Source organism: Corvus kubaryi, unplaced genomic scaffold, assembly GCF_017639235.1.
Source record: "Corvus kubaryi isolate FWS band 111438036 unplaced genomic scaffold, C.kubaryi_AGA036_p1.0 66, whole genome shotgun sequence".
NCBI lineage: Eukaryota > Metazoa > Chordata > Aves > Passeriformes > Corvidae > Corvus > Corvus kubaryi.
The window spans coordinates 1,050,586-1,066,662 of record NW_024582054.1 but is presented as its reverse complement, the minus strand read 5'-3'; the positions used below and the strand labels follow the sequence as shown (position 1 = coordinate 1,066,662).

General features: G+C 40.8%; 1 protein-coding gene across 2 annotated transcripts in view; it reads left to right on the top strand.

The window, feature by feature from the left end:
* The first annotated feature begins 1,781 nt into the window (after positions 1-1,781).
* The window catches only part of TTBK2 (tau tubulin kinase 2), an 85,317-nt gene continuing 71,021 nt past the window's right edge, over positions 1,782-16,077 (top strand). For both annotated transcript variants that reach the window (XM_042048115.1, XM_042048114.1), the window contains exon 1: positions 1,782-2,121. The gene's annotated coding sequence lies outside the window, so the exon portion shown is untranslated. The remainder of the gene's footprint in view (positions 2,122-16,077) is intronic.

The following is a 16,077-nucleotide window of genomic DNA, read 5'->3' as shown; positions in this document are numbered from 1 at the left end:
ATTACATTTAGCGTACAGCAAGTTTTGTTGGCAAAACTTATTTACTTAAAATAAGAGGTGGTTAGGATATTTATCTACCTTCAGTTATAATCTCGGAGGAAAAACACTGTCTACTTTAGAGTGAACGTGAAAAAAAATTATTTGTTTGCTGCATAAGAAGAGCTGTTTATCCTAGAATAACTGTCACCTTTGCAATTTGCCTTTAAGACAGATTTGAAAGAATATGTAGTTTCAGTAGAATATTTTCCATCTGAGAAATTGTAAGTGCCTTTTAAAGGTAAGCAAAACTTGTAACTCCATTTTGTAACCCAGGTAAAGATATATTGTGGAAAAAAGGCGCAACTCTTTCCACCTATTACCATCAACATTGGTTCATTTCTATTCACAAAATGAACATTTCTTCAGTCTATCAGCTTTGTTATTAACTGCTTCAATTGTTAGGACACATAATACGCATATGCATTCACTACATATAGAGAAGCATATGCTTATCACCAGTGTTTATCCACACCGCTATGACTGGTGGCCCGCTGCTTGAGGCAGTTCCCTTTGCGAGGGAAGAAGCATCTTCCTGAAGCTGACACTGAGCAACTCGCAACTGTTTGGGTTCATTGCTAGGTTTGGTTCACAGCTCCCACTTCTGGGTAACTCAACTATAAACTATCAGCGCTAAAATCTTCCTTTTCATAAAGTAGCAATAGGAGATACTGTTTCCTAACCCTACTCTTTAACTATGATCTCCTTGTTATGAATGAAGAAAGGGCTTAAATTATTCACGCTATCTTCTTATCTGGCTGGCAGTAGGGAAATAAAGGCACTTTTTTTTTTTTCCCGCTTAAGGAAACTTCACACGAGGGAAACACTATGGTTTTTTTACTCACTTCATACAAGCTACTGTGAGCACAGCAAATCTGTCCTTCCTCCTTCCCACAGAACAGGTCTCTCCTAGCTGTTGGTCTGCCAGATGGATCCGGGCTCTGGGCTGACACTGTGGCCTACAAACGCGTCCTGTGGGCTGTTGTGCGATGATGGCACCCACCGAGGAGCGCCCGCTCCGTGGCCTCACGAGGCTCGAGAGTCCTGCCTGCAGTAAGGAATAACCAGTGAGAGCGGGAAGGCTTCCCTTCGAATGCCGTACTCACCTAGGCACGGGACACATCCACTGTTTCCTACTGTCACTGAGCGGAGCCCAGGGGTGACAGCCCTGCTGCGCTCCCGCAGGGGACAGAGGTCCCCGAGGCGACGCCCGGTCACCCGCCTCCCCCAACCCGGCCTCTCCTTCCTCAGCCCTCTCGCCCCGCCCGCGGCCGGGCAGCAGACTGCACCCATCAGGCCCTGGGCAGTCCGCCCAGGTACGGACAGCGCGGCCGAGCTCCGACTGCTGATGCGGAGGTGGCACCGCAGCGAGGACCCAGCTTCCCCCCCGGGGGCGGCCCTGCGGCGGTGAGCGCCCAGGGCCAGCGCCGGCCTCCCGCACGGACGCTGCCCCTCGGAAGCTCCTCGGAAACGGGAACTCCGGCGCCCATCCCGCGCCTCTGCCCCGAGGCTGCGCGGGGGTGGCCGCGGCTGTACCGGCGCTCGCCGGCTCAACCAACCCCGCACTGCACAGCGCCGCGTCCAAGTGCGCCCGCCCCCGGTGCCCGGATTGACCGCATTGAGAGCCAATCGTTCGTGGGAAATCTCCGCAGCTGCCCAATCACCGCTCCGGAAATGGGATGTGGGTGGTGCCCCGGCGGACAGCGGGCTTGGTGGCGCCGCGGCCGAGGAGGGGCGAGCGCGGGGGCGGCGGCGCGGGTGAGCGCGGCCGGGCTCCGGCCGGCACTGCCGCAGGGATGGCGGCGGCCGCGGCGAGGGGTTCAACCCCCGTGGGGAGCGCTGCGAGCCGCCCCGTGACCCGCTGAGCGCCCTCCGCCTACGCGCTGCCGTTACCCCTCCCCGCGGGCCGGCCCGGCTCTGCAGTCGCCATAGAGACCGCGGCGCACGCCATGGGGCGGAGGCTGGGCCGGGGGGCGCCGCTGTAGCCCCCGCCCCGCGCCGCGCACACCATCCCCTGTGGGGCCGGGGGCGCCGCAGGGACTCGCCGCGCCGCCCCGAGGAGCCGCCGCCTCGGCCCCGTTCCAGGTGAGGATTCGTGGTGCTGCGCCGCGGCCGCCGCCGTTACCCCGCGCCCCGTCCCCGGGGGCGCTCCGGCCGCCTCGGCGGGGTGCGGCCCGCGGGCTCTGGCGGCTGCCGGCCCGGCCCCAGCGGCTGCTGCATGGAAGCCGCGTCGTGGTTTCTGTCCCCGCGGGAGAGGGAGTTTGCCGGGCGCGGAAGCTCCAGGGGCCGCTGCCTGCCCCGAGAAGGGCTTATTCCAGTGGGGCAGGACGGGGCGATCCCGTCCGTGGAGTTAAGGTCGGTAGGTCTGGCGGGCTCCAGCAGCAGTCACCGCTGCCCCGGCCTCCACGGAGAACTCAAATTGATAGGCACGAGATTTTTTTTTTTGTCCCTCCCACTTGCTGCAAGAAGGCAAATGGTACAGAAATTTACGTGTTCTGACGGCGAAAGATCTCCGTTTTAAAATAGCTGCGTCTGTATTTCCAGCTCTGGGTTGTGGCATGCGTGTGACGGCTGCTGTGTGGGCACGGCTGGATGGGAAGCGGGCTGTCTGTCGCCTGGCGCTCTAAGTGCTGGAGCCATTAGCGGCACTTGCATCGATCCTTGCATACAGATATGCCTGGCTAGGCCGCGGGTGCGCACACCACGGCGGTCAGGGGGACCGTACGAGCTGCGTGTGGAACGGCGTTAAAAATACGTTATTGTACGTACTTTTAGCTTTACAAAGAGGAAGTGGGGCAGCACCTTGTTCCCAAGTCAACTGATGATGTCTGGAGCTGCAGCAGCATCCTTAGGCTTCTGTTGTCACTCTAGAGCAAATGCAATGAGAGGACAAAGATCGCTACGAGGTTTGTAACCTCTGGTGTGAGCCAGAGCAGTTGGAAACAACTGCTAGTGTGTGGGGATGGGAGTGCAAATAATAATATTGATGTATGATCGTGGGGGCGGGGGGGAATGGACACAAAGGAATGACCCTGGAGGATACCACAGCCTTTTGAGAACCTTCGACCATATTTATAATTACGCTGGAAAGGGCTATAGAAAATGAGTTATAAAGTAGGTTGTAGTGGCATTCTTAGTTAGACACTATGTGCAGAACCAGTTTAATTTCAGCTTAAACATTCTAAATTAGTAAACTATATTGCAGGAATGTTGAGAGCATTAAAATAAATTGTACTCTATTTATTTAAGTATCTTGTTAGCCTCAAAGCATGTGGTTAGTTTCCGTGTTGTGGTTCTGGAAAAAATGAGTAGATTTTTAGAATGCATTCTGTGTAGTAAATGCCATGCCTCTGTTGAACACATGCTAGCTATGCTTGTAGGTATGTTAGTTCATTTTAGCTGTTGTATCTGAGAAAATAAAAGGTTAGGGCTTATTTTGCTGCTCTTGTTTGATTTTGGTAATGTCTTTTGAAGTCTTAGTTATATGAATTCATGGTACAAAGATACCCAACATTTTTATTTTGTGTTAATATTGTCCAGTACACTTTCTTGATGATGATTCATTTGCTTTACAGTGTGAATTATGTTTAACAAAGTAGTAAAACTTTCTTAACTTGTTAAACCAGAGGTATATTTGTTAACATTTGTTTGGCCTGTCAATGAAATGATATATAGAAAAATTATACTGCAATAGTATGTGTAGTCATTTGTCAAAAGTTATTTTGAAAACAGTGCATCAAGATATAGTTTAAAAAATGTGAAGATGGAACCAATTATCCCTAACAAATACTTTGTTCGTCTCTAATATATTCCTGATGTACCATTATTTACTTGAAGCTCAGCATCTTTTTAAGCTTCCTGTTTGGGAAGGATGAGGTTAGAATGAGAAGAACAAATTGGGCGACTGGAATATTGTGACGTTGCTTATGTTTAGAGTAGTCACTTTACTGCTGCTGCATACTGCAGGCTCTGGTACTTCTAACATCACAAATTCCAGAGAGGCTTTTCTCAATGTGGCTGATTATATCAAGAAGATTTTTGAGTATGACAGAAGAGAGATATGAGTGGGCTTTTCCTTGTTCAAAACTGGCTTCTAAACGATCAGTTTCTAGCAGTGCTAGATATTTGTGTACAGAAGGTTAAGCATCTGCTCAGTGTGTGAAGTTGCAGTGTATGGTATATTAATATACTGCCGTGTTTTCTGTTTCAGTGAGGGCTTGTTTATCTATTGGGAATGAATTGGTACTTTACAAAGGAGATTGACAGTTTCTGTGTATTCCTATGTCTTGCCTTGTCTCTTCCTTTTTCTCTGGGGAAGCACTACACAAAGCCTTTGTGTTAGGCTAGAGGGGAGGAGAAACAGCTGCCTTTTCAGTACAAGACACCAGGATTCATTGTGGTTTTACAGGGATGCGTTGTTGTGCATGGACCAGCCACTGTCCTTCCTCCCTTGTTCCGTGAAAACACTCTCACCTCAAGAAACGTGAGCTTCCTTTGAGTAATCTCACAGAGCAGCATGTTGTGCTGTGGATCTAGTAAATCAGCCTGATGGGCCAATTGTTAAAGTATTGGTATTGGTGGGTGAGAATTAAAACATGCAAAATTGCCTAAATACAAGGGGTATCCTAAGGAATTCAAGAGCTACAGGTCACATGTGTTTAAAAACTGCTTGTCATGAACTCGACTTCTTGTTCATGATCGGTGTGAGAGAAACTTGTTCAAATCTTTTACTTGTCTTTTTTTTTTTTTTCCCTGTTTATAGTATCTAGGGTACTTAAGTGGGAATTGAACATGTTAATTTTTAGAAGAGGAAATAAAAACTATTTCAGTTGGATAAGAGAGAACAACTAAATGGAGCAGTTTCATTTTTCTGCTTTCCACGCACTAGTAGAGTGCTTTAATGCTCGTATTGTATTCTCTGTCATGCAGTGGCAGAATAAAAGTTGACTTCCCTCTTTTCATTAGAAATATTGAGTACTTTATAATGTGGCTTTTAGTAACTATATCTTGTATGTTCTTTCAAAATAACTTCTTTGAAAATATAATGTAGTTTTTTACTTATTCTTTACAACTTTATTTATTAAAATTTTGGAGTTGGAATACTTCCCTCTCCTTGCTTCAGTGCTAGACATTTAGTAGTGTGCTTTTGAGGGAATCTAGTAACTCGGAGTTTTTTTTTTAAGCTGCTCATGAAATCGAGGTGCCATTCTTAGCAGTTTAAATTCATAGTCTTTCTCTGTATTAGCTTATAGGTCACTAGTCTTGAAACCCAAGTAGTGGAAAATTCAAGCAATAAAATCTGGCTTTCTGGCACTTCACCTCTTGATCTGCTTGAGAATTCTCTTCCCATTTTTGAGATGTTGTACAAGTCGTAACATTTGATCAGTTGTTTTTCAAAATTATTTTTCAATTAATGGAGATGAATCATTGAAAACTTGAGAAGTTTTTTGGGGAGAAGGGAAAGTTTAATTGGAGAGGAGTGAGGAAAGGAGGGCAAATTGAGAAACTGAAGAAGTCTTGAGTGTTTTTAACAAAACTGTTTTGTTAAAAATTTTAAAATATTTTCATTGTTATGTTCAGGCATGTTTTTCTGTGGTTCTTGTCCTGTGTTTGAGAACTTGTCATCACAGAATTACATCACTCAAATGTTATTTCATGCTGTTGCTTTTTGTCTGAAGAGATTAGTCAATTATTGAGAATTACACTGATGAGGAACTCTATCCACTAATTCTTCCTTTTGGAGAAATGTGTGTGTGTTGCTTAGCCTTGCATTTCAGGGCAAGTAGTAGTTGGAAGAATTCAAGGCCTCTTTCATGGATGAAGTTTGCCAGATCACTGATGGCATTGGTGAGGAGAGTAATTTTCTTTCCAGTACAAAGCTGTCTGATGTATGAAGGAAGGGTAAAATATGCTGAACTTGCTTTGAGAGCTGGTCAAGGATATCAAGCCTCTTTAATACCTAGCCATATTTTTCTATCTAGGTGTTGCAAAGAGATTTGTTACTTGTTGCAGGGATAGGTTACTGTGTGGAGCTCACATGCGGAAAAACGTAAACGGTCAGGTTTTGTGTCATCCTGGTCTGTTTATATAGAAATAATTCTATTATGTTTTTGATACACTTCTCTCACACCTGAAATGACACAAAAATTGTTCCAGTAGACTCATCTGCAGTTAGGAGAGATCTTGCCTTTCAGAGCTTGTGTCTTTTCAGTAATTTGGAATTGTCTCCAGTCAACACCTGCTTATTGATTCTGAAAGGGGGTTCGTTCTGCTCTCTGTCACTTCCCAGATAATTCGTAGATAGTATTTGTTGCTTCTGTCATGCTCTGTCTCAGGATACTAATGTTTTGTGGGGGTTTTAGCAACACTTTTTTGATATAATGTTGTTCAACATAGTAAAAATTAGATTGCTTTGTTACATGGTGTGTCAGCAGGATATGTCTTGTAGCTGTCAAGTTTACTTGTTGCCATAGTAATGCTTCAAATTCCACTTGTGGCAAGCAGTGTGACTTCTGAGAAAATGAAGTATGACTCTAGCTTTGCAGTGTTGAAGAATTAAAAAAAAGGGAGGCAGTGATCTGTAAATAGAATATACTTTTCAGCATCAAACTGGTGACTTTTTAGAATGTATTTGTATTCTTGAGTTATATGTTGCCTTGAAATAATTATTTTCTCATCTTTCCATTTGTCAGCATCTTGAGTTAAATAGATCTAGAATGGGCATTATCAACTGATAGAAAATGTATCAGATGAAGAATGACTGTGCTGTTTCTCCAGTTGGATTGAATTGAATGCCCTGTTCATACGTGATGCTTTGATTTTCCATTTCCAGTTGTCTATAAATAAAATCAAAGTATAATTCCCTAAGTCAAGTCATCCTGGAACAAATTGTCATGTGGTACTCTGAGAGTTGAAGGAGAGGAATTCACATTGGATCACTATTCTTTTTCTGTGTGAAGTTTAAGTGCTGTTTTGTTAAGCTCTATTGATTGTTGTAGTAATCATGATGATTTTGGGTGAAATTACAGTTTTACAATTTTGAGCAAGACAGCGTATCCAGTGAGGAAACCTGTTGAACAGTTCATCTGGTTAGAGAAAATCTTGAAAGAATCACAGGATAGATTAGTATGAGGAAAGTATTGTTTGGTCTTGTGGGAGCTACATGCTAGCTAACCCAGTCAGTTCTTGTCTTGACCTGTCAAGAACTAAGAAATTGATGCTGAAGCTGGGGAGCAAACCATGACCCTCCCACAGTAAAGCAGATGTGTGAAGGAAAGAAGCTCCGTTATTGACTGTCTGGTGATAGTTGTTATTTATTTGTAGATGTACATAGGTATAAGAATGTTTTTCACATGTTAGCTCCTGCAGATGAAATTGCACATTATTGTTAAACCAGTCTAACAGTTGGCTGCTGTTTTTAAGTGGAAAATGATGTTCTCTGCCTGGGCCTTTTCTAGTGCCCATTGATCTCTGAGCTACACTGAGTCAACTTGTTAACTTGGCAGAGAATGATTGTAAAAAGGGAGTTGTTTGTATTGCTTTTTGGCTGATACAGGTTTATAACTCTTGCTAGGTCATGCTGTTATGTGCAACTTCACCCTGAATGTGTAGCTCAGATAGTCATAACCAGATCCTTTCTTTTACTGTAGCCTGGGTGCTCAGCTGGCAGGTCTTCCTGCCTATTGTCAGTTCAGGGAGGACACAAGAGAAAGAGGAACATTTTACATGAGAAGCTGCTTTGAGGTGATGGTGCACTTTCTTCTCTGTTGATTTGAAGGAAATTTGGACAGGATGCTAATTTCAAGGAGGACATTTCTTCCTGTTGGTCTGATATATTTCATTAGTTTTGAGCCTAGGATACCTCAGTCATGTGGCAGTGCTTCTCTACGTATCTTTCCTTGATCAGTCAGTTTTCCCCTCCTAATCAGGGAGCAGCTGTACTTTGTCTGGCTTGTTGGAACTGGCAGTTAATACTTCAATTCTGTTGTGAAGCCCTGCATCAACATGTAATAGCTCACTGAAGTATATCTTTTTCCTGAAGTAAAAGTTTGAACAGAACTGATTTATGGTCTAAATCAGGACTGTGGCTAACATATGAGTAGCTGTGCAGTGGATGTTGCTCATATTTGGTGTTGACATATTATAATGTGCTCTTATATTCCTTGCTCTGAAACATGTAAAAGCTGAATCTTGGTCTTAATAAATAATAATGTAGTTATTACTACTCTTAACTGTATTATTTCTGTTCTAGCTTCTGGTATTACTAAAAAATGTACACTATGTACACATATTTCACCCATATCATTGAATGTTTCCTGTTTCTCAGTAGAAATCTCATAATCCTGCTTGCCATATGATTGTGTATTTACATTATGCTCTTATAGAGTAGAAATTAGTCATTTAAATAATAATTTCAAAATGCAGAAGTATCTCACCACAGTTTAAAACTGAATATGCTCGAAGCAAATTTAATGACCGTTGGTGTATTAAAAAAAAAAAAAGAAAATACTTAACCATTTGTGTTGATAGAACTGTATTTCTTTCATGTAAATTCAAGAACTTACAGAGAATACTGTTACCAGTGTAGAGTTTTTACATTTTGCTATTATGGTGTCATGTGTAACTGTTTCCATATCTACAAAATTAAATCTGCTCTCAGTCAGTCTGAAGTAAAACTTCTGGTTTTAGACAAACTATTCGTATAGATCAAGTGTTCAAACATTCAAAATATACAAATATATGAGGTTATAGGTCAACAATAAAATCAGGATTATTTTTGTAGCCTGGACTTTAGTTTGGAGAGATTTGGAATTGAATGTCTTTATTTACGTACAGCCAGTATTTCTTAAAACATCTAACACTGTTATGCAATGCTTTGTATTATTTAAGTAAGGGATAAAATGAAAGCCTGTAAGGGTTTCTGAGAAACTTTACTCTTTTGTTTTTAGGGATAATTGTACATTTATTTGGAAGATAGTTACAATCTGATCTTGCACTCTTTGCTCTTCTAATATGTAGGAAATTCTTACAATTTTTGAGAGTCTCTTGACCCCAGTGTTTGTAATACATAAACTTACTGATTTTTATGCCTCATCATTCTGCCATGTTTTATATTTTCAACTGATCCCAGTAATGTTTTTTGTGAACTTAAGACAGTCCCAGCAAACTAAATGTGCCTAGGATAATTGTATTTTCATAATGAAATACCCTTGTATAATTGACTTTCAAAGACAAAACCCTCATCACTTATCTCAGTCTAACTGTGTGAAGACCAAGGGAATTGTGATTATTGAGGCTAACTTTGTGTGTAAAACCAGCTTCCCTAGGACTTCCCTGAATTACGTGTGCTAGCTGTAGTCAAGTAAGAGCATATAGTGTAGAAAATCATTGTTTGGTCTTTTAAGAATTGTCAGTGATAAGGAATCCACTGAAAGAGTTAATGAAGTATTCTGTTAGTAGAGTATCTTTGTTAATGCAAATTAAAGATCTTGGAGATATTTTTGTGGTTTAAGGAATCTAAAGATTCAACCTTTTAGTTGTATGATTTGTGTGTCAGAATGAAGATCTTTTGCAATTTCCTAGACTAAAGCAATTTTTATTAGATAATGTGAAGGAACTGAGCTTCATAATTTTCACATACATACTATCCAGTGTTCTAATATTTTGGTTTTCTGTATTTTTTTTTGTTTGTTTTTAAAAAAGGTCTTTTCATGAAATACGAACACCAGAACTGAATATAATGTTCTAGCATCAATCCTCCATTGAGGAAATAGAGGTATTATGGTCTCTCTTAGTATTTATTTGCCTCTTCATCCATAGTTGTCATAACTTTAATACTCCAGCAAATGCATATATCAGAAGTAACTGATTGCTACATCATGGTAGGTGATGTTTCCATTTATTCTTTGCTCCTTGATGGATAATGTCTTCTTTTATCTAAGCTGACTCATGTGTAGTTTGATTGCTGTCTGTTTAACCAGTTGATGCCATTTGTCCTTTACCACTTCCTGATCTCTCTACAAACTTCATAATTCTTTCCTGAGTAAAAAATGTTTCAGTATTAAGTCAGAAATGGATTCCTATGGGAGTAATTAGATACTTGTTCAGTCAACTGACAGTTACATTTTGGGACCTATTATTTAGTATAGGATCTATTTATTTTCTGGCATTTTTAGTTTCTTAAAAAGAGACTGTACTATGTGATATAAACTTAGATGTCTTACAGAAGTGTGCCATCATAACTATTATCCTTATAGGCCAAACTTGTAATGCCATAGTAAAAAGTTAGTTTGATAGGAAGGGAAACTTAGTTGAATGGCTGTAGTTATAGTGTCTTCCTTTAATTCTTTAATAGTCAGGTTCCCTTGTTGGACTGGAATTGGTATCGAGCTGATGGCCCATAGTTACCAAAGTAGTTTCATTTATCCTTTCCAAACGTTAACATCAGTTATCTGCTGGAGTGTTCTATGTTTCAGGAATCTTTAAATCAGAGATCTCCTTGAAAATTCCTATTAAGATACAAGTTATTCAAATGCATCCGTCTCAACCTGCCTGACCTGGTAGCATCTCACTAATATTTATGATGGACTGGAAGACGCAGCGTCGTGGCGGCGGGGCCCGGGGCGCTGCCCGGCCGGAGCTGGCCAGGGTGCTGAGCGCCCGGGCCTGGGGTGCCCGTGCTGCCGGCAGCCGCCCAGGCAGCAGGCAAGCGCTTAACTGCTTCGGCACTTGGAGAGGGCTGCCACTGACAGGAGCGTCTCGTCTTCCCATGTCGCTGTATCCTGGGACATGCACGGATAATCTATATGCCTTTGCTACTTATACCAGAGAAAAACCTCTGCTGTTTAAGTTTTCCCAGAGCCACAGCTTCTGGCTTTTTGACATCTCCAGTCATGCTAAACTCGTCATCAGGACCAAATTGTTTGCTGTCAAAATTATACCAAATGCAGCTATACCATCCGTGAGCAAGGGATATAAGCCTTTTCCAGTGCACTTCTATAAGCAATCACTGTGCATTATGGTGAACTTTCAGACAGTGTATAAAAGGCTAAAACATTATTCTACCTGCAGCTTAACAATTTTTACAGAACACCTCAAGAGAATCCAATAAACAGCCTCCGAAGATGAATCTAGGGAGTAACACTTAACGTCTATAAACAACTTCCAGCTTATTGCAGGTATTGGTTTCCTTTTTTCCTCTATGACCCACAAATTCCTGTGTCCTATTTGTCCACACCACTCATTTATTTTTTTATATACTTTAAAGATGATTAGTGATAGCACTGATTTAAATTATTATTAAGCATACCTCTCTCCCATTACTTTAGTAATTCACTTTTAAAAATATCATGCCCATTTAGTGTTAGGCTGTATTCATTTGAATCTCTATGTAGCTACGTTGCCAAATTTGCTGCCATTTTTTGTAAGTAGTTATGGTTGAAGACATGAATCCTCATTGATACAAAGTTCTGCATTTCTATAAAAAGTATATGTATATGTAATGTACATGGAATAGATATGTAAATAATGTAAACATATGTGTATATAGTAAAAACACATATACATGTAATGTATAAGTATAGCTATGTATTAAAAAGTGTGTTGTCATATTCTTTTTAACAAAGTATGTTACCATAGCAGTATTATAAAAAATACTATGTTTCTGATTCCCTGAGCTAATTTTTGCTTTGATGCAGTTATACCTGGGAATCTTGAACAGAGCAGAAGCTCGTTGATGGTCACCTCAGCAATTATGAGGAAGTAGAAACAAGAAACGTGAGAGAAGCACAAAGCTCCTTGAATACTCGCACCTTCCTCCTTCTCCCCTTTTCCCATTTAATTCCTTTTCCTCAGGCCCTTTCTGGTGAGCTTTGGATGCCCTTCTGCTGTGCAGCCTCCATGACTCTCAGGCAAGAGCTGGAATTTCTTGACATGGTTTCTATTCCGTGTAGCGTGAAGTCAAAAGGCTAGAGCAGAGAGTCGGAACTAGTAAGTAATGGAACCTGAAGGAGGCAGCTGTAGATATATTAAAGGCAAAAATAGAGGATTAGTTTATTTATTTAGGCTTCATGTGTGTGAATTGTATGTTTTAGGCTAAACATGGTGACAGGAAGTAATTTCCATGAATTGTGTTTTTTTAAATCTTTGGCATGTTTTGATAAGCTTGCTTCATTTCTTATGCATCACCATATGCATGGCAATTTTAGTTCACACACAAACAAAAAAGAAAACTCTAACTAGTTGATTGAACTATTTTAATATTTTGAGAGCATGACTATTGCTCTATCCATGAGTGCTTTTTTCTCTTAAAAGTAAGATGTAAGCCTCTCACATACTTTTTTTGATTTTTCAGCTTTAAAATTATTACTGAACAATTGTTAGTGGTTATTGAAATCTTACTTACTAGGTGCCAGAGTGAAGCAAAGCTATTGGATGGAAGCAAATTAAAAACACTTTTTCCAATTCAATACTGGAGCATCAACACTTAAAACTTCTGAAAATGCACCTGAAACTTGAATCTCTTCTTTTGTTCCCATCACCAGCTACCAGCTCAACAAAATTTCCAGGAACAGATTGTCCTTTTGTCAGCCTTGACAACTGATAGTGACCAACAAATGGATTAAAAAGCATACTTTTGCTCTGCGTTTTTCTGCATGCTGTAGGGTCTTGTATGGTTTTAAATATTTAATGATGTGGTAAAAGCCCTTCCCCTTGGGGAAGGAAGTTCTGTGTCGCTAAAAGTGTGTGATCACTTCTCTAGCAAACAATGTAGAAATCTTTATATAATTCTTTCTTGTATGTAAGTAGTGCCATATCAAAAATAGGTGTATATATGCTGAACGTAATTAGGGGAAAAAATGCTTTAATCCAGAACAAAGAAAGCCTCCATGGTATTGGATGTAGTCAGGATTTGCCTCTAATGTGTTTTCTGTGGGAAAGGTAGAAAATATTAGAATTTAGTTAAAATTCAGAGATTCCTTATGAAATTATGTTGAGGAATATCCAACCAAAACTATTTAGAAAAGTGAAAAGAATGTTAAGAATTGTGAACATTTTATCTAGTGTCAACAAAATTATGGGAATTCTTGTCCTTTTTTTCAATAACCACTAACAAGTTATTTTTGGAAAGATGTCTAAGGATAAGTACAAAACCACAGGTAATATAAATTATATTTTCCTCTAGTTCTTTTCCATTTTTTAGTAAGGGACTTTCTGCACTGAATATACTTAAAATGTATTTTCAGTAACCCACAGAAATTTTCTTTTTCATGTAGTTGACTGTTGCCCACTTCAACCATTGTAAACTTTTAGCATTCACAGTATCCTTTGGCAAGAAGTTGCACAGATTAGTTTCTTCTGAGTCTGGCTCCTGCTGACCTATTTTGATTTTTTTTTTTGGTTCCTTTATTAAATGACATCATAAATAGCTGATTCCTAGCCAACCTTTCTATCTCCTAATGGTTTTGTAGACTGCTGTCAAGTACCCCTCTCTACTTCCCATCATCCCTTGAAAAAATTGTAAGTCATTACTTAATGTGGAAATTAGTCTGTATCCCTGACTATCTTGTTCTATTTTCTTATTTTCTGAACATTTTTTTTTGAGGTAGGAAGGGCTAGAATTGTATACAATACTCAAGGTATTAGTGAACCATGGATATATACATGATCTTCATGTTGTCATCTGCTTTGTCTGAATTCCTAACTTTTTTTTTTGACTGCTATTTAGCATTGAGTTGCCATCTTTTTTTTTTCATGTATGTCATAATAACAAGATCCTATTCTTGATTTCTAATAGTTTCTCATATGTTTAATGATCAGTTAGGATTATTTTTCTGATAAACATTATTTTACATGTACATACATAGAACCTCATTTACCATTTTATCTCCTGGTTATACAGTACCATGAAGTCACCCAGCAGTTCCTCTCAGTTGTCCCTTTAATGGTTTAGATTGGGACTTTAAAGATCATCTAGATCCATCCCCTGCCATGGTTGCCAGGTTGTTCAAGGTCCCATCCAGTCTGACTCCTTCTTTTAAAGGAGCATTGTGTTTACATACCCAAGGAATCCATTCCAAATTTGAAAGCAGAGCTGTTAATGATCCAGATGGACGATCATGAGTCAGGTTTTCTATATGTGAACACTTAGTGCAAAAATATTTTTTTAATGGAACCTGAGTGAAAATATTGATCTTAATAAATGATAGCTCATCAGCCTAAGAAGGGTAGCTCTCTGTGCTGTACTGTATATTTACAGATGATCTAGACAAGATGCAAATACTGAAATTACACAGTCTGGTGATACAAGGGTATTACAATTAGCAAATATGAAGATGGAAGAACTGGAGAAAGACCTTGCTACTCTGAGGTAATAATGAATGAAAATTATCATAAAGCAGTTCACATAGGATAAATAATTAAAAAATTTACAGAACTTACTTCTTTTGAATGTGGTCTTGCAGGTTCTGTGAAAATAGCAGATTAGTGCTTGCTAACAATGCTAGCCTCCACATCTCAGAGGGGATGTTGTAGAACTGGAAAAAGCACACATGTGGTGATCAAAATCAGCAAAGATCAAATAGTTGAAGAGCTAAATGAGAGGGCACATGGTAGTGGTCTATTCCCTGTGTAGGACTGAAAGGTGAACAGGGAGCAACTGTACACCGCCTTCCTGTACAGGGGTTAATGAACCTCAAATGTAACTAGCAGAAGAGAAATGGAAACAAAGATGTGCTTCCCACAGCATGGAATTAGGTTACAGTTTGCTTACAGTAGAGTGTTACGGGTGGTAAAGTTTTCATGGTTCAGAAAAGTTCTGATGAACTTGGAGACAAAAAATCTTAAATGCCGTCTTTGGCTTTGTTTTGTGTCCCTGCTTGCTATATCCCCAGAAAATATTCTGGCATGTGTGATCATATGCTTTCTGTGCCCTTGCATTTTTCCTTAGGTACCAGCTGCTGGCAATAGTCAGGAACAGAAGATTGGACTAGGTGGATCTTTGGTCTAATGCAGCCTGTCTCCTCTTCTGATTAGCTGTCCATGCTATCTGCTTTTCTACTGCCTAACCTAATTTTTTCCTGCTGCAAATTAAGTTGATATTTCTGGATTTGTCCCAACTTCAAATGCCTTTGCCAAAGTTCCCTTTTGGTTCTCTAATACCTGTCTTCCATTTCTACCCTTGAAGGATCTTGGATTAGGAGCTCAAATTTCAGTCGCTGTTGCTTGAAGCCATCTTGAGCTGCAGCTATAAAACCAGAGCATACTCTGACTAAGCCACATTGTTGACTGGAGCTCCTGTACCTTTGTAGTTTCCAGCACCAGTATTTTTTAGGGACAAACTGGTTAGGCAGTCTTAGATGAGATACCCATCTCCTTTGTTGCTTTGTATTGTACTTGTAGATTTGATGTTGCCTGAGCCCATGTGATCATTGTGGAATATTCTGTGAACAAGAGAGACTTCCTGGCACTGTACAGAGCCTCTCTCTACTGCTGTGCCAAACTGAACATAAAGTAGTAACTCGTAGTAACTGCCCTGCTGGCAGTGTATCGTATGTTTATTCACCTGCCTTAGTGCCACCTTCCTTCACCAGAGCCAGGCACCAAGCCATTTCCCACCTCTCCTGTCATTTGGCAGTTCATAAGGACCCACTTATGTGGCTGTATCCTACCCACAGGTGCTAGGAGTGTTGACATCACTGCTGATTTGGTCTTAGCATGAATGTCTCTGTGGTTTTTCATCTTCTCTTTGTGCCTGACTTTTTTAGTGCTCTTGATCTGCTGCTGGAAAGTACAACCCTCCTTGAACAGCTGAGGTATTTCCTGCATAAACTGTAATGTTGATGGTGTGTCTTTCCTCCTTAACTCTCTCAGGGATTGCTGTGCTGTGTGGCAGGATGGGTGTACATTCCCCTCATTGAGGAGGCCTGTCAGAGTTTGGTAGATGTCCTGCCCTATGTGGACTCGCTCATGTTCCATCTTCCTGTCAGCTAGGAGTCATCCTGCTTGGTGTAGTAGTTGCTGTCCTCATTTTACACATTAGCA